The sequence below is a fragment of the Phyllobates terribilis genome, unplaced genomic scaffold (genome assembly GCF_046119375.1).
Source record: "Phyllobates terribilis strain yellow unplaced genomic scaffold, ASM4611937v1 Scaffold_11__3_contigs__length_659146591, whole genome shotgun sequence".
NCBI lineage: Eukaryota > Metazoa > Chordata > Amphibia > Anura > Dendrobatidae > Phyllobates > Phyllobates terribilis.
Window position 1 is genome coordinate 575,724,232 of NW_027362771.1, and position 18,415 is coordinate 575,742,646.

The 18,415-nt window shown below is 45.8% G+C and overlaps 4 non-coding genes across 4 annotated transcripts; all 4 read left to right on the forward strand.

Annotated features, from left to right (window-relative positions):
- Window positions 1–220: 220 nt before the first annotated feature.
- On the forward strand, window positions 221–293 carry TRNAK-UUU (transfer RNA lysine (anticodon UUU)). The gene has a single exon. It is a non-coding gene; the product is annotated as a tRNA-Lys (tRNA).
- Window positions 294–4,122: 3,829 nt separating this feature from the next.
- LOC141168059 (U4 spliceosomal RNA) lies at window positions 4,123–4,262 on the forward strand. Its single transcript, XR_012251814.1, has one exon. It is a non-coding gene; the product is annotated as a U4 spliceosomal RNA (small nuclear RNA).
- Window positions 4,263–14,796: 10,534 nt separating this feature from the next.
- On the forward strand, window positions 14,797–14,936 carry LOC141168110 (U4 spliceosomal RNA). The gene has a single exon (XR_012251861.1). It is a non-coding gene; the product is annotated as a U4 spliceosomal RNA (small nuclear RNA).
- Window positions 14,937–17,788: 2,852 nt separating this feature from the next.
- LOC141168097 (U4 spliceosomal RNA) lies at window positions 17,789–17,928 on the forward strand. The gene has a single exon (XR_012251849.1). It is a non-coding gene; the product is annotated as a U4 spliceosomal RNA (small nuclear RNA).
- Window positions 17,929–18,415: the final 487 nt, after the last annotated feature.

Genomic DNA, 18,415 nt, shown 5'->3' on the forward strand with positions numbered 1-18,415 from the left:
CCTGATGACGTCCTCCCTCCAATTCAATCGTTGCCTCTTATGGGATCATCTCTGCATTGCTGGACAGGTCTGGAATACAGAAGAGACGGTTCCCTTCCAGGACGTAGAAACCAATGGACAGAACGTATAGTGGTGAGTGGTGATAGTCTGTAACCAGAAAGGAGGAGCAGACGGCCGATAATACAGGAGAAAGTCATTGTGTCAGAGATCATGTACAGAAGCCCGGATAGCTCAGTCGGTAGAGCATCAGACTTTTAATCTGAGGGTCCAGGGTTCAAGTCCCTGTTTGGGCGGAAGCTTTTAATAAAGATGAAACCAATAAACACTATTTCTAAAGGATATAAGAGACCTAGAGAAGGACAAATGATGGCGACGGTTACTGTTCTTTGATTTTATTTAGTTTTGGGTGGTGACTAGTGTTGAGCATTCCGATACTGTAATATCGGGTATCGGCCGATATTCGCGGTATCGGAATTCCGATACTTTTACAATATCGGATACCGGAATCGGAAGTTCCCATAATGCCTGCGCTCTGCAGTGTCTGTGAAGGATGACAAGTTGGATGGCAGCGCGATCCAGCCTGTCATCAGAATGCCATCCCAGCGGGGGAGAATTCTCCTGATTGTTTAAAAGCCGGCGTGCGATAAAAAGCCGCCGGCTTTTAAACAATCACACAGCCCCATACTGCTTCCCCACAGCCTCCCACCCCGATCCTCCGCTCCCCTCGCCACCTCCCATCCCAATCGTAAATTAGGACCGGGCGGGGAGCACAGCACCAAGGTGCGAAGGACCCGGGCGGGGAAGCCGGCAGTGAAAAGACATCACCGCCGGCTTTCCCGTTCTGTGCTGCGCTTTCCCGCCGGTTATTTCAAATGAACAGCTGAGGTATCAGGTGATGCCGATCAGCTGTTCATTTGAAGTCGCCGCGGTGCCCTCAGAGGGTTCATGTGAGTTCATGCTTGACTGCATGAACTCACATGAACTTTCCCACGGCCGCACAGGTCAGCCTCACCTCCCAGACCCGTCATGATTAGTGTGTGTGCGGGGTGTGTGTGCGGGGTGTGTGTGCGATGTTTGTGCGGGTGTGTGCGGTGTCTGTGCGATGTGTGCGGGGTGTGTATGCGGGGTGTGTGTGCGATGTTTGTGCGGGTGTGCGCGGTGTCTGTGCGTGCAGGCAGACATAGGCCGATGTGACACTACTACTCCCATCGGCCTATGTCTGTCCCCCGTCCACTCCTGCCAGCAGGATCAGCTCGATGGGAGCAGTAGTTCCCATCAGCCTGATCCTGCTATTTAAATTGCCCTACTGTGTCCCCAATAAATGTTAAATACATGTCATTGGTGGCCAGTGGTTACCTAAAAGAAATTAGTTCATACATTACCTGTCCCCGCCGATCGCCACCTAAAATAAAGTAAAAAATAAAAAACTACACCTATACTCACCTAGACACCTAATTTCCCGAAGCCATCGATCTCCTGTAATAAAATATAAAATAATAAACCACAACTTTATCCTTACCCCTCCGTAGTAGTCCACGAGTGTCCCACGAAGATCTCCAGTTCAGAGCAGCCACATAGAATGTGACCGCTCTGAACCGCTGCCGCCGCTAGAATGACGGGGCCATAAGGGTTCACCGGAGTTCAGGCAGCGCTGCTCCGGTTAGCTCCTTTACGGCCCTGCTGTATCGTGAGAAATCCCACGGTACAGCAGTGCCGTAAAGGAGGTCTCCGGAGCTGCGCTGCCTGAATGCACTCCGGTGACCATTCAGATGAGCCGAGGTCATGTCCAATGAACTCAGCTCACCTCATGTACGTCACTGACAGCGTGGGAAAATTCTCCTGCACTCAGCACTTCAGCGTGAGAATTTTCCCACGCTGTCAGTGACGTGCATGAGGTGAGCTGAGTTCATTGGACATGACCTCACCTCATGTATGTCACTGACAGCGTGGGAGAATTCTCACGCTGAAGCGCTGAGTGCAGGAGAATTTTCCCACGCTGTCAGTGACGTGCATGAGGTGAGCTGAGTTCATTGGACATGAACTCGGCTCATCTGGATGACGTCACAGAGAGACACTGAGGAGCGCAAGCATGCCTGCGCTTCTCAGTGTCTGCGGGATGACAGGCTGGATGGCAGCGTTCTGCTGCGGTCCAGCCTGTCATCTCGATGTAGCAGAGCTGGAGCTGTCCTGGGAACCATTGAAAGGTAAGGATGATGTTGCTTTATTATTTTTCTTTTATTGCAGGAGATCGTTGGCTTCAGCTGGAATGGGCGTGATGGTAAGTATGGTTTAATTTAGAACAATAAAGAATTGTGTGTTTATTTCAATTAAAGGACTTTATTCTGGGTGTTTGTGTTTTTCTTTAACTTTGACTATGGGGTTAGTAATGGGGGTGTCTTATAGACGCCTCTCCATTACTAACCTGGGCTTGATGTCATCTGGCATTATAAGCTGACATCAACCCCAGCCCTATTACCCCACTGCCACCGCTACAGGGCAGTGGGAAGAGCGAGGCTAAGTGCCAGAATTGGCGCATCCTATGGATGCGCCATTTCTGGGGCGGCTGACGGCTGGTGTTTCTAGCCTGGGAGGGGGCCAATATTCATGGCACCCTTCCTGGGCTATTAATATCAGCCCCCAGCCGTCTGCCTAGCCTGTGCTAGCTATTAAATTAGGGGGGACCCCACGTTATTTTTTTGGGGGGGTTCCCCCATTTTAATAGCTAGTAAAGGCTAGGTATTCAGCTGGGGGCTGATATTAGTAGCCTGGGAAGCTCCGTGGGTATTACCCCCTTCCCAGGCTTCAAACATTTGCCCCAGCTGTCTGCTTAACCTCCGCTAGAACCTAAAATTAAGGGGAACCCCACGCCATTTTTTTTTTAAATAAATCCTTTATTTTAACACTAAATGACAAGTACAGTAACCAACACTATCACTGTGCTTCATATATATGTGACTGACATGTTTCTATCTATCTAATCTATGTGTGAAGCTCTATTCTGTCTGTTATAAATTGTCGGGTACAGATGCTGAATTGCCGGCCGGCTTTCTTAAAGAGACGGTGCATGAAAACACTAATATTTTTTTAAATAAATCCTTTACACTAAATGACAAGTACAGTAAGCAACACTGTCACTGTACTTCATATATATGTGACTGACATGTTTCTATCTATCTAATCTATGTGTGAAGCTCTATTCTTTCTGTTGTAAATTGTCGGGTACCGGTGAATGCCGCTGATGAATTGCCGGCTTTTCATGTCATTCTACATTATTCTTAGTTGTTTTACTTCATGTAGAATTAACCTACAAGGAAAGAAAGGGTTTATTTTCATTCCGATATTTGTGTCCCATTGACTTGCATTGGTTTCCGGTATCGGAATCGGCGATATCCGATACTTTTTGGGTATCGGCCCAATCCAATCCGATACGATATTTCCTGATATCGGAAGGTATCGCTCAACACTAGTGGTGACCTTGTTCTCGTTCGCTACTCTCTTGGCGCCAACAACAGGCGATCACTGGTAATGTAATGTACTAGAACATAAGTGAGGGCTCGTTACATATTCCACGTAGTAGGAACTTGTGGATAGTCAGTATAGAGGAACTATGTGGCAGTATTCAGTCCCTATTTGGTGTTATTATGTGTTCCTGGTATGACGGTAATGAGTCACTATTTAGTATTATAATGTGCTCATGGTATGGCGGTATACAGTCTTTATTTGGTGTTATTATGCGGTCCTGGTATGGCGGTATTTAATCACAATTTGTTATTAGATGGTCACGGCATGACAGTATTGCTTCTCAGCTGCTCTAGCGCCATCATCAGGAAGTCCCTGGTAATGCAATCCTCTAACACATAAGTGAAGGTTCCCCCAGGACGCAGGAGCAGACAGTCTGTATAGCAGGAGGTGGTGACACTATGATCAGATGGAGGATGAACCCTCTCCCCTCCCCCAGCCTGGGGGGCTTTTCTTTCTTCCATTACAGACTGAGGGGAGGGGCGTTATTAGCATATCCACTCCCAGAATCCTTTGCTCCCACAGCCCCCTAATGACTTTGTCTCTCCTCAGTGTAGACAGAGCCCCAGATCCGGAGGCCGCAGCTCCTCACAGATGGCCTCCAGCTTTGCGCAGTGGCAGTATCATAGCCCATGAGGTTTATCCGAGGCGTGATTATTGCTAGTTGAAAACTTTTCCCAATACCCCGCCATGAGGGCTCGTAATACAGTCAGCATGGCAATTTTTGACAGTCTCCCAGGAGACTGAGTAGGTGGTTATGGTAGATCTAAGTGTGCTGATAGTTAGGTAACAGTTCTCTAGAAATGATAACATTGCAGGTATGTTTCTATACCAATGAGAATTTGTTCTCTGCAGAAAGAATTATTACTTGTCTTTATTTTACCGTATTGTGAGCTTAAAAATTGGAAATAAATGTGATCCTGACAATCTTCTTTGGGTTTTATTTTCACGGCATTTAGATTGCAGTAAAAACAACCTAATATCTTTGTTCCTCTGCTCAGTGCGGTGATAGCGATATCACATTTATATACGGGGATTTATTTTTTACTAGTTACAAAAAATCTTGTCTCTGTCTCTGTATTCTGAGCCAGAACTTATCATTTTCCGGTTGATGGAGACGTACGAGGACTTGTTTTTTCGGGGCGAGGTCTAGCTTTCATCAGTACTATTTTGGGGTCTATATGACTTTCTTATCTCTTATTGTTCCAACGTATTTTGGGAGGTGACCAAAAAAATCCCAGAGAATTTGCCATTTACACTTTCTTCTGTTTTGGCGTGCAGTGTATATAATAAATAGTATTTTTATTGGTTCAGACATTTATGTACCCAGCGATACCAAATGTGTTAATTTTTGACTTGTTTTTGGAAAAGGGAGAGATATGATCTTTATACACACACACACACACATACAGTGCTGGCCAAAAGTATTGGCACCCCTGCAATTCTGTCAGATATTACTCAGTTTCTTCCTGAAAATGATTGCAATCACAAATTCTTTGGTATTATTATCTTCATTTAATTTGCTTGCAAGGAAAAAACACAAAAGAGAATGAAGCAAAAATCAAATCATTGATCATTTCACACAAAACTCCAAAAAAGGGCCGGACAAAAGTATTGGCACCCTCAGCCTAATACTTGGTTGCACAACCTTTAGCCAAAATAACTGCGAACAACCGCTTCCGGTAACCATCAATGAGTTTCTTACAATGCTCTGCTGGAATTGTAGACCATTCTTCTTTGGCAAACTGCTCCAGGTCCCTGATATTTGAAGGGTGCCTTCTCCAAACTGCCATTTTGAGATCTCTCCACAGGTGTTCTATGGGATTTAGGTCTGGACTCATTGCTGGCCACCTTAGAAGTCTCCAGTGCTTTCTCTAAAACCATTTTATAGTGCTTTTGGAAGTGTGTTTTGGGTCATTGTCCTGCTGGAAGACCCATGACCTCTGAGGGAGACCCAGCTTTCTCACACTGGGCCCTGCATTATGCTGCAAAATTTGTTGGTAGTCTTCAGACTTCATAAAGCCATGCACAGGGTCAAGCAGTCCAGTGCCAGAGGCAGCAAAGCAACCCCAAAACATCAGGGAACCTCTGCCATGTTTGACTGTAGGGACCGTGTTCTTTTCTTTGAATGCCTGTTTTTTTTTCCTGTACACTCTATGTTGATGCTTTTTCCCAAAAAGCTCTACTTTTGTCTCATTTGACCAGAGAAAATTCTTCCAAAACGTTTTAGGCTTTCTCAGGTAAGTATTGGCAAACTCCAGCCTGGCTTTTTTATGTCTCGGGGTAAGAAGTGGGGTCTTCCTGGGTATCCTACCATACAGTGCCTTTTCATTCAGACGCCGACGGATAGTACGGGTTGACACTGTTGTACCCTCGGACTGCAGGGCAGATTGAACTTGTTTGGATGTTAGTCGAGGTTCTTTATCCACCATCCGCACAATCTTGCATTGAAATCTCTCTTCAATTTTTCTTTTCCGTCCACATCTAGGGAGGTTAGCCACAGTGCCATGGGCTTTAAACTTCTTGATGACACTGCGCACGGAAGACACAGGAACATTCAGGTCTTTGGAGATGGACTTGTAGCCTTGAGATTGCTCATGCTTCCTCACAATTTGGTTTCTCAAGTCCTCAGACAGTTCTTTGGTCTTCTTTCTTTTCTCCATGCTCAATGTGGTACACACAAGGACACAAGACAGAGGTTGAGTCAGCTTTAATCCATGTTAACTGGCTGCAAGTGTGATTTAGTTATTGCCAACACCTGTTAGGTGCCACAGGTAAGTTACAGGTGCTGTTAATTACACGAATTAGAGAAGCATCACATGATTTTTCAAAGGGTGCCAATACTTTTGTCCACCCCCTTTTTTAGGTTTGGTGTGGAATTATATCCAATTTGGATTTAGGACAATTCTTTTTGTGTTTTTTTCATTGAAGACAAATTAACCGGTTCAGGACCGCCCACTGTAAAACGTCGGCGCTGCCTGGGCTCTGTGCAGCGCCGACGTTTAAAAACGGTGGGTGGTCCCGCAGCGCTCAGGACCCCCAGGGTCCTGCTAGCGCTGCGGTACCGGTTCAGAGCGATAGCTCTGACATGTGACATCATGGGGACCTGATTGGATCAGGTCCCCATGATGTTAACCTGTTCCTATCTTCTAGATGCCGCGATCCATAGCGATCGCGGCATTTAAAAGATAGGGACAGCCGGTGGTCGGCGATCGGGACCCCCCACATACCTGTCAGCGGCGGGGATCCCGGTGCTGTGACCTCTGACATCATCGAGACCTGATTGGCTCAGGTCTCGATGATGTCAGCGTCACACCAGCCAATCAGAGAGATCACCAGGGAAGTTTGTTTTAGCAACAAACTTTCCCGGGCGATCTGCCTGATAAATGCAGTTTCTCCTCCGATCTCAGTGAGAGAGCAGAGGAGAAACAGTGTGACAAGAGCTGTCAGCCTTGCCACTGTGAAAGTAAAAAAAAAATAAAATAAAAAAGAAAGTAAGAGTTAGGGTTAGTGAGTCTGTCAGATCAGTCAGTCCTGTCAGATCAGTCCAGTCAGATCTGTCAGTCAGTCAGTCCTGTCAGATCTGTCAGTCAGTCAGTCCTGTCAGATCTGTCAGTCAGTCCTGTCAGATCTGTCAGTCTGTCAGTCAGTCAGTCCTGTCAGATCTGTCAGTCAGTCAGTCCTGTCAGATCTGTCAGTCAGTCAGTCCTGTCAGATCTGTCAGTCAGTCAGTCCTGTCAGATCTGTCAGTCAGTCAGTCCTGTCAGATTTGTCAGTCAGTCAGTCCTGTCAGATCTGTCAGTCAGTCCTGTCAGATCTGTCAGTCTGTCAGTCAGTCAGTCCTGTCAGATCTATCAGTCAGTCAGTCCTGTCAGATCTGTCAGTCAGTCAGTCCTGTCAGATCTGTCAGTCAGTCAGTCCTGTCAGATCTGTCAGTCAGTCAGTCCTGTCAGATCTGTCAGTCAGTCAGTCCTGTCAGATCTGTCAGTCAGTCAGTCCTGTCAGATCTGTCAGTCAGTCAGTCAGTCAGTCCTGTCAGATCTGTCAGTCTGTCAGTCAGTCAGTCCTGTCAGATCTGTCAGTCAGTCAGTCCTGTCAGATCTGTCAGTCAGTCAGTCCTGTCAGATCTGTCAGTCAGTCCTGTCAGATCTGTCAGTCAGTCAGTCCTGTCAGATCTGTCAGTCAGTCAGTCCTGTCAGATCTGTCAGTCAGTCAGTCCTGTCAGATCTGTCAGTCAGTCAGTCCTGTCAGATCTGTCAGTCAGTCAGTCCTGTCAGATCTGTCAGTCAGTCAGTCCTGTCAGATCTGTCAGTCAGTCAGTCCTGTCAGATCTGTCAGTCAGTCAGTCCTGTCAGATCTGTCAGTCAGTCAGTCAGTCAGTCCTGTCAGATCTGTCAGTCTGTCAGTCCTGTCAGATCTGTCAGTCTGTCAGTCCTGTCAGATCTGTCAGTCAGTCAGTCCTGTCAGATCTGTCAGTCAGTCAGTCCTGTCAGATCTGTCAGTCAGTCAGTCCTGTCAGATCTGTCAGTCAGTCCTGTCAGATCTGTCAGTCAGTCAGTCCTGTCAGATCTGTCAGTCAGTCAGTCCTGTCAGATCAGTCAGTCAGTCCTGTCAGATCAGTCAGTCAGTCCTGTCAGATCTGTCAGTCAGTCAGTCCTGTCAGATCTGTCAGTCAGTCCTGTCACATCAGTCCAGTCAGTCCTGTCACATCAGTAAGTCAGTCCTGTCACATCAGTAAGTCAGTCCTGTCAGATCAGTCAGTCAGTCCTGTCAGATCAGTCCGGTCAGTCCAGTCCGGTCCCGTCCTTTCAGTCCGGTCTGTTCAGTCCAGTCAAAAAATATAAAAATAAAATGGCCCGTCAGACTTATACCGCAGAGGAGGTGTATGCCCTGCTGTGTTCTGACACTGATGACAGTGCAATCTCAGATGGAGATATGGATTTTGAGGGCTTTAGTAGCGGCGACACTGAGAGCCCAGAAATGAGCAGTGATTCTGTTCCATCCTCAAGCCCAAGGACCAGTACAGCAATAGGGGCAAATAGCGCTACTGGAGAAACGTCTCCAAATCAGGGAACACTGCCCAGTACAAGCGCTGACCCTGCTACTAGTGAATTGGCGCACGCCAGTGTACAAGGGGCGTTGCCACATGATCTAGCATTTCCCAGATGGGAGGCTTCGGATTCGGCTGCTCCATTCAGCCCTGATTTCAACGCCATTCCTGGTATAAATGTGGAGGTGGAAGATTTTGGACCAATTCATTTTTTTAATTTGTTTTTTACAGACAGCTTGCTAGAGCATATTGTCGTGCAAACAAATTTATACGCGTCCCAATTCATAAGCCAGAATCCCCGATCTTACTATGCTAGGGCAAATTTATGGACACCAACTAATGTCCCGGAAATAAAAAAATTTTTAGGACTTACATTTGCCATGGGGCTTGTTAAAAAACCGAGCATTCGATCCTACTGGTCCAACCACCCTGTTCAAGCCACCCCTATGTTTTCAGTCATTCTGCCTAGGACCCGTTATGAAATGCTCATGCGGTTTTGGCATTTTAACGACAATAGTCAATGCCTGCCTAGAAATGCCCCAGAACATGACAGGTTATATAAAATTAGACCCATCATTGAAAATTTGTCAGAAAAATTCTTAAGCCTCTACACCCCAACACAGCGGTGTTTAAATGTGGAGCCAAGATCGGTGATTGGTCGCGGCCGATATTTAAATTTGGCGCCCAAATCGGTGATTGGTCGCGGGCAGCGTCCGCGACCAATCAGCACAGTAGTGTTTAACTTTGGCCGCAAGATCAGTGATTGGTCGCGGGCCAAGTCGGCGACCAATCACCGATTTGTGCGGCAGATTTAAATAGCGGCCGCGACCAATTGGATGTCACGCCCTAGCCGCATGGATGTCAGCGGCGCTGCCTGTGCGGATACTTCCGTTCCGAGAACCCGGGACATGAGCGGGCGCTCGCAGCAGAAGTATCCCGACCCGCAGCGCCGCTCCCCGGTCCTCCCTTCACACCCTAGCCGCTGATGTCCCCACAGTATCCGCATGGTGTTACAAAGGTCCGGACATTTGTGTTAAAAATCGGTGATTGGTCGCTGCCGCTGCCCGCGACCAATCTGCGTTTTTTGTGCCAAATTTAAACAACTCTCTGCTGATTGGTCACGGTCACCGGCCGCGACCAATCAGCAGCATTGGGGCCAAATGTAAACCCCGCTCTGCTGATTGGTCGCGGTCGCCGGCCGCGACCCATCAGCATTATTGGTGCCAAATTTAAATCCTGCTCTGCTGATTGGTCGCGGCTGACCAATCAGCGAGATTGGCGCCAAATTTAAACACCGCTCTGCTGATTGGTCGTGGTTGTCGGCCGTGACCAATCAGCAGTATTGGCGCCAAATTTAAACCTCACTCTGCTGATTGGTCGCAACCACCGGCCGCGACCAATCTGCGCTTTTCATGCCAAATTTAAACACCGCTCTGCTGATTGGTCGTGGCCGGCGACCAATCAGCGATTTTGGCGCCAAATTTAAACCCCGCTCTGCATCGCTCTGCTGATTGCCAAATTTAAACACCTCTTTGCTGATTGGTCGCGGTCGCGACTAATCAGCGATTTTGGTGCCAAATTTAAACACCGCACTGCTGATTGGTCGCGGCCGCCATCCGCCAACAATCAGCGAGATTGGCGCCAAATTTAAACAACGCTCTGCTGATTGGTCGCGGTCGCCGGCTTCGACCAATCAGCGATTTTGGCGCCAAATTTAAACAACGCTCTGCGTAGTTAAACAACTACCTCTTGAAGCTCATCAAGAGAATGCCAAGACTGTGCATAGCAGTCATCAAAGCAAAAGGTGGCTACTTTGAAGAACCTAGAATATAAGACATATTTTCAGTTGTTTCACACTTTTTTGTTAAGTATATAATTCCACATGTGTTAATTCATAGTTTTGATGCCTTCAGTGTGAATGTACAATTTTCATAGTCATGAAAATACAGAAAAATCTTTAAATGAGAAGGTGTGTCCAAACTTTTGGTCTGTACTGTATATATATGTATATATATATATATATATATATATATATATATGTGCGTGTGTGTGTATAAAGATCAAATACAATATATATATTCGTTATATACAGGTGCATCTCACTAAATTAGAATATCATCAAAAAGTTAATTTATTTCAGTTCTTCAATACAAAAAGTGAAACTCCTATACTATATAGAGTCATTACAAACAGAGTGATCTATTTCAAGTGTTTATTTCTGTTTTGGCGTTCCATTATGTTGGTCTTTTTGCACATAGTACAGGCTCTTTTTGCACATAGTACAGGCTCTTGTTGCACATAGTACAGGCTCTTGTTGCTCTCATGTTATGTGTATGGTCCGAGCAGAAGTGATGGGGAACTGTGCAGAGATGGCGCTCAGCCTTGTTGCTCCAGACGGGATTAAGGTGTGACTGCATAGGTGACCCCGTGAACATCGGATGTCCCCCCCCCCCCGTTCAGGGTCAGTCGTAGGGGGCACACAAAGCAGGTGGGAGCTGTGCACATCAGTAGTTATGGTGTGCAGCCTTAGGTCACTTACAGAGGGAAGATAACCTCTGTGACTGACCCTGGCAGGTCCAAGGAGGCATTCATCCTGATTATGTCTGGTATTACTGCTTAGCTCTATTGAAGAGAATGGGGTCTAGCTACAATACCACATACAACCTGTGCACAGGGGTGGCGCTGTTTTTTGTAATTCCGAACAATTCCTATAAACTAGCAGTTGCATTTGTCAGACTGAATCATGTGGGTATAATAGATGTGGTTTCCTATTGTGTGGAGGTGGGAGACCTGACTTGTCTGCAGGCTGACGGTGTTAGTAGTGACCAATGGAGATGGAAGTGTCGGCTTTCTCTCTCTCACTTCTCCTGTTTTAATTATTTTTCCTTTTTCCCAGTTATAATGAGTTCCATATGTTCAATGTGCGGGTGATATTTCCCTCTCCGGAGATGTCTGTGTGGATTTTAATTTTTCTTTATGACAGGGAGGTGGGAAAGTGAGGGGGAGGGTGGGCGAGCTGTAATTTTTATTGGTACCATTTTGGGGTCCTTACGACTTTCAAATCTGTTTTAATTCTACCTTATTTTGGGAGGTGACGCGACCAAAAAACAATAAAATGCGATTCTGACATTGATATTTTTTTCCTCTGTTTCAGTGTGTAGCATATGGGATAAGTAATATTTTATTAGTTCAGACATTTACCAACCTGGCGATACCAAAAGCGTAAATTTTTGACATTTTGGTAAAAAGGGGTCAGATTTTATTTTTTCCTGTCCCATTAAGGGACTTGGTGTTAGAACCCTCCTGTTTGTTTTTTCCATCTTGTGTTTTGCGGTCATGTGACCATCTGCCTTTATATTCCAGCTCCGCCCTTTTGGCTGTGCTGGACTTCAGTGTTTGACTGTTTCTCTAGCCTGGTGCTTCGGTGCCTTTCTCTATCAGTTCGCTTGGTCCTTCTGGGACCTCTAGTACCTTTTTGTCAGTTAGTCTTTTTGTGTTCTGCAACAACTTCTCTGTTTAGGAGGTGTCCCATTTTTTGTCCCAGTCCTTAGTTCTTTTAGGGACCCCTCCCCTTATGCTATAGGTCTTCGCTCAGACTAGCCGAGGACTAAGGCGGGTCTGTTCGCTAGGAACAGGCAGCCCGCTACATTGTAGGGATTCAGCTTAGTCTTACTGTAGGGACAGCTTTCCCCTATCTTTCCTTAGTACTTGTTGCAGATCATAACACTTGGACCTGCAATTGCTTAATAGTCACCTCCATACAGCCAGTCTCTGTACATCCTATTCTGGCCGCACAGATGGGTGATCGATGTAGTCCAGTCAATGCTCGTGTTGGTCACTGCTGTGGTCAGTGATTGGCTGCAGTGGTTACATTGTAAAAGGTTTTAAAGTAAAACAGTCTACACCCCCTCTTATAAAAGACCGCTGTTGCATTTGTTCTTAGGCCCTCTAAGTGAGGTCTGAACCTCATGCATTTCTTCATGTTGCTGCTCCATTATGTTGGATGTTTCTCACTTTGTGAATGTAATTATTATAGACTGTTGCTGCACTTATGTTATGTGTATAGAACGTGAGGAAGTGACGGGGGACTATGCAGAGATGACGCTTGGCCGCGTGGCCTCCGACAGGATACTGTTTGACTGCCTAGGTGACCCCATGAACATTCAATGGTTTCCGCCACTCAGGGTTAGTGGTTACGGTGTGCAGTCTTAGGTCACTTACAGAGGGAAGATCACCTCTGTGAGTGACCCTGGCAGGTCCAAAGAGGCATTCATCCTGTGGGCTTCAGTGAGTGTGCATGTAATATAATGTGTTTATATATGGTATCAGTGGTAGTTCCCTTCATACTTCCCAGGTGCAAGAACTATTTGCACAGTAAAAGGTGTCAGATGACGATTGGTTCCAGACTGAAATGTTAGCACTCCAATATTTTCAACAGAGCCCAGATAGCTCAGTCGGTAGAGCATCAGACTTTTAATCTGAGGGTCCAGGGTTCAAGTCCCAAGCAGAAGTATTTTTAATAAAATTGAATAATAAAAATTATTGAAACGACTGCATGAGGGACGGTCTAATCTGTGATATAATATATATTATAATATACAGCATTATAGACACAATATTGAGGGAGGCGGCTCAGTATGGAGGACGAACGGTGATCTCATCTGATGTAGCACGCAAGGTCACCTGCACAGTTTCCTATATTGTGACATCCACAGATTACACCGTCCCTGATGGACCTGGCTTTATACTGATTTCGGGTAAATATAAATGACCGGAGAGGCCGACCCCAGGCATTGTGCCTGTTAATTGTCCAGAACTCACATTAGTCTAATCGTTTTTTCCAGAACCAGCGCCGCACTTCTTCAGGTTTGTCCTGATTTTCCTATTCTTTTTTTTTGGAAAACTTCTTCCGAAGTCGCCAACTCTCAGCATGGTTTATGGACGCATCGACAACACATAACTGACTGCTCAGAAAAACCCCGAGAATCTCCCCGGGGAGTGAATCATGTAGAGAACTAGGCTGCGTCATGTGTCATGTCGTTACATACTATTATTGAAGGTATTGTGGGTATTGCGGTATTCAGTCACTATCTGGTATTATTATGTGGTGATAGTATGGCGGTATTCAGTCTCTATCTGGTATTATTATGTGGTGATGGTATGGCGGTATTCAGTCACTATCTGGTATTATTATATGGTCATGGTATGGCGGTATTCAGTCACTATCTGGTGTTATTATGTGGTGATGGTATGGCGGTATTCAGTCACTATCTGGTATTATTATGTGGTGATGGTATGGCGGTATTCAGTCACTATCTGGTATTATTATGTGGTGATGGTATGACGGTATTCAGTTTCTATTTGGTGCTATTATGAGGTAATAGTTTGGCGGTATTCAGTCACTATCTAGTGTTATGTGGTGATGGTATGGTGATGGTATGGCAGTATTCAGTCACTATCTGGTGTTATTATATGGTATGGCGGTATTCATTCACTAATCAGTCAATGTTTAATGCTATTTTGTTGTCTCTGTATGGCGGTATCCAGTCACTATTTGGTGCCGTTATACGACCATGGTTTTGAGGCATTCAATCACTACTTGTTGTTATTATGTGGTTATAGTATGGCGGTATTCAGTCACTACTTGGTGTTATTATGTGGTTATAGTATGGCGGTATGTCAGCTGCTCTCCTGGCATTTTCAGCGGGGGTCACTAGTAACATAATCCCCTAATACATAAGTAAAGGTTCCTCTCCAGGAAATCGGATCTGGTGCTGAGTTCGTGTAGTAGAAGATGGAGAAACTGTGTAACCGGAAATGAGGAGCCGTCAGACGGCGGAGAGACCCAGCAGAAAGTCCTGACCTCAGAGAGTCTGTACAGAAGCCCGGATAGCTCAGTCGGTAGCATCAGACTTTTAATCCCTGTTCAAGTCCCTGTTCAGACGGAAGCTTTTAATCAAAAATGTTGAAACGTCTCTTGTTTCTTCCATGACAGACTTAGCGGAGGGGTTTATTAGCATATCGCATGCTCCCAGAATCCTATGCTCCCAGAATCCTATGCTCCCAGAATCCTTTGCTCCCAGAATCCTATGCTCCCAGAATCCTATGCTCCCAGAATCCTTTGCTCCCAGAATCCTTTGCTCCCACAGCCCCCTAATGACTTTGTCTCTCCTCAGTGTAGACAGAGCCCCAGATCCGGAGGCCGCAGCTCCTCACAGATGGCCTCCAGCTTTGTGCAGTGGCTGTATCATAGCCCATGAGGTTTATCCGAGGCGTGATTATTGCTAGTTGAAAACTTTTCCCAATACCCCGCCATGAGGGCTCGTAATACAGTCAGCATGGCAATTTTTGACAGTCTCCCAGGAGACTGAATAGGTGGTTAATAGTAGAAAAACTATTATTGCTGTTTAGCTAGAGTAATTCTATATACAGTTGTATTGGAGCTCTGTGTTATATGTGGGGCTGAGAATTATATGTAAAGTTTAATTTCCCTCAGGCCAGGGGCGTACATAGAAATCATGGGGCCCCCAAGAAAAAAATAATAATAGTCAGATCACAGAAGAGCAGATCTCACAACCTTCCAGCCTTTACATAGCGATTTTCCTGCTGCTGAAGTCATAGATTCCTCTTTCATTGCCCCCATAAAATATGTAAACAAATGTGCCCCCCAAACACAGTATGATACCCCCATGATGAATTCCTCTACACACATTATAATGACCCTACTGTACCCCACTTCAACTCCACAGGCAAAGTATGGTGATCCCCCAAACTGTGACCCCCACACAGCCCTCCATGCACTATAATGGGCCTACATACAGTATAATAGCCCGCACTAGCCCTCCAAACAGTATAATTGCTTGCATACAGTATAATAGACCCCCACATATTATAATAGCCCCACATAGCCTTCCATATAGTATAATGCGTCCCCCATAACTCTCCATATAGTATAATGCACTCTCCATGGTCCTCCATACAATATAATGCACCCCCTATGGTACTCCATACAGTAGTATGAACCCCCATGGTCCTCCATACAGAATAATGTGCTCCCATGGTCCTCCATACAGAATAATGCACCCCATGGTCCTCCATACAGTATAATGCACCCCCATGATCCTCCATACAGTATAATGCACCCCATGGTCCTCCACACAATATAATGCGCCCACCATGACCCTCCAGACAGTATAATGCACCTGCATGGTCCTTCCCACAATATAATACACCCCACATGGTCCTCCATACAGTATAATGCACCCCCATGGTCCTCCATACAGTAGTATGCATTACCATGGTCCTCCATACAGTAGTATGCACCCCCATGATCCTCCATACAGTATAATGCACCCCCATAATCCTCCATACAATATAATGCACTTCCGTGATCCTCCTTTCAGTAGTATGCACCCCCATCACCCTCCATACAATATAATGCACCCCCATGATCTTCCATACAGTAGTATGCACCCTTAATGGTCCTCCATACAGTAGTATGCACCCCCCTGTTCCTCCATACAGTATAATGCACCCCCATGGTCCTCCATACAGCATAATGTATCCCCATGGTCCTCGATACAGCATAATGTACCCCCATAGTACACCACACAATATAATCAACCCAATGATCCTCCATACAGTTGTATACACCCTCATGATCCTCCATACAGTTTAATGTGCCCCCATGGTCTTCCATACAATATAATGCACCCCCTTGATCCTTCATACAGTATTATGCACCTCCATGATCCTCCATACAATATAATGCACCCCCATACTGTATTATGGCCACCAGTCACTGATTAAAAAAAAATACAGTACTCATCTGTCCTTTTTGCGCCCAATGCTCCAGTCTCCTCAGCGTGTGGTGTGAAGCGCTGGACACCTCGTCTGACGTGTCAGAGCAGCGGGCGCGATGACGTCATTACAGGGCGCCCGCTGCTCTGACACGTCAGACGCCGAGGAAGAATGATGCTGATGCTCCCTCCTCCATCATCATTGCTCACACTGGGCCCCCCTCCGGCCATCAGCGAGAGCAATGAAGATAGAGGAAGGAGCGTCAGTAGACACTTCCACCCCCATCATTCTGTGTGGGCGGCTGGGCAGCGCTGGTGCTAACAGGCAGAGGCGGGGCTCAGTGCGGGGAGGGCATGCTGCGGTGAGGGGCCCCATAGCAGTGGTGTGGCCTGCCGCCATTGGCGTTACGCCAGTGCCTAAGGCCAAAAGATTAAGCAAAGAAATGTGGAGAATCAATTACAGAATTAATGTCTAGTCAGCTGCTTCCCTGGAGATTACTCCAAATAGAGTCATGTTATGGTTTTGGGGTGCTATTATATGGTCATGTTATGGCGGTGTTACAGTCACTATTTGCTTTTGTGTGTTCATAGTATTGTGGTATTATTCAGTCACTATTTGGTATTATTGGGTGTTTATGGTACAGTCACTATTTTTTTCATTTTTTTTCATTATAAGCTTCTGGTAACAGCCTCCCCGACCCCCAATTCATCATAAGTCCCTGTTTAGTGTTCTCTTCCACCCCTATTTCATAACATGTCATTGATAGCGTCCTCTCCCACCCCCAGTTCATTATGAGACCCTCTTAGTATCTTTCCCCACATCAGAATTTTCCTAATTTCTGCATAAATTTGACCTAAAACGACATCAGCTTTTCACAAGTGGATGAAGAACCAAATCAAATGAGTCCAAAACATTAAACTTTTACACTTTTTTTTAAAGAAAATAATCCAATCTCACATGTCTGTGAGTGACAAAAGTATGTGAACCTTTAAGGTTAGCAGATAATTTGAAGGTAGGATCGATAGGGAGGGTTAATAAATGGCGGTATTTAATCACTATTTGTTATTATATGGTCACAGCATGACAGTATTGCCTCTCAGCTGCTCTTCTTGCGCCATCATCAGGAAGTTCCTGGTAATGCAATCCTGTAACACATAAGTGAAGGTTCCCCCAGGACGCAGGAGCAGACAGTCTGTATAGCAGGAGGTGGTGACACTATGGTCAGATGGAGGATAAACCCTCTCCCCTCCCCCAGCCTGGGGGGCTTTTCTTTCTTCCATTACAGACTTAGGGGAGGGGCGTTATTAGCATATCCACTCCCAGAATCCTTTGCTCCCACAGCCCCCTAATGACTTTGTCTCTCCTCAGTGTAGACAGAGCCCCAGATCCGGAGGCCGCAGCTCCTCACAGATGGCCTCCAGCTTTGCGCAGTGGCAGTATCATAGCCCATGAGGTTTATCCGAGGCGTGATTATTGCTAGTTGAAAACTTTTCCCAATACCCCGCCATGAGGGCTCGTAATACAGTCAGCATGGCAATTTTTGATAGTCTCCCGGGAGACTGAGTAGGTGGTTAATAGTAGAAGAAGAGTTATTGCTGTTTAGCTAGAATAAATCTATATACAGTTGTGTTGGAGCCATATGTTACATGTGTCGGGCTGAGAATCAGCAAAGAAACGTGCGGGACCAATTACAGAATTACTATCTATTCAGTACCTTCCCTGGAGATTTCTCCATATATAGTCATGTTATGGTTGTTTTTTGTTATTATGTGGTGATGATATGGCGGTATTCAGCCACTATTTGGTGTTATTTTGTGTTGATGGTATGGCGGTATTCAGCCACTTTGGTGTTATTATGTGGTGATGGTATGGCGGTATTCAGTCACTATCTCGTGTTATTATGTGGTGATGGTATGGCGGTATTTAGTCACTATTTGGTGTTATTATGTGGTGATGGTATGGCGGTATTCAGCCACTATTTGGTGTTATTTTGTGGTGATGGTATGGCGGTATTCAGCCACTATTTGGTGTTATTATGTGGTGATG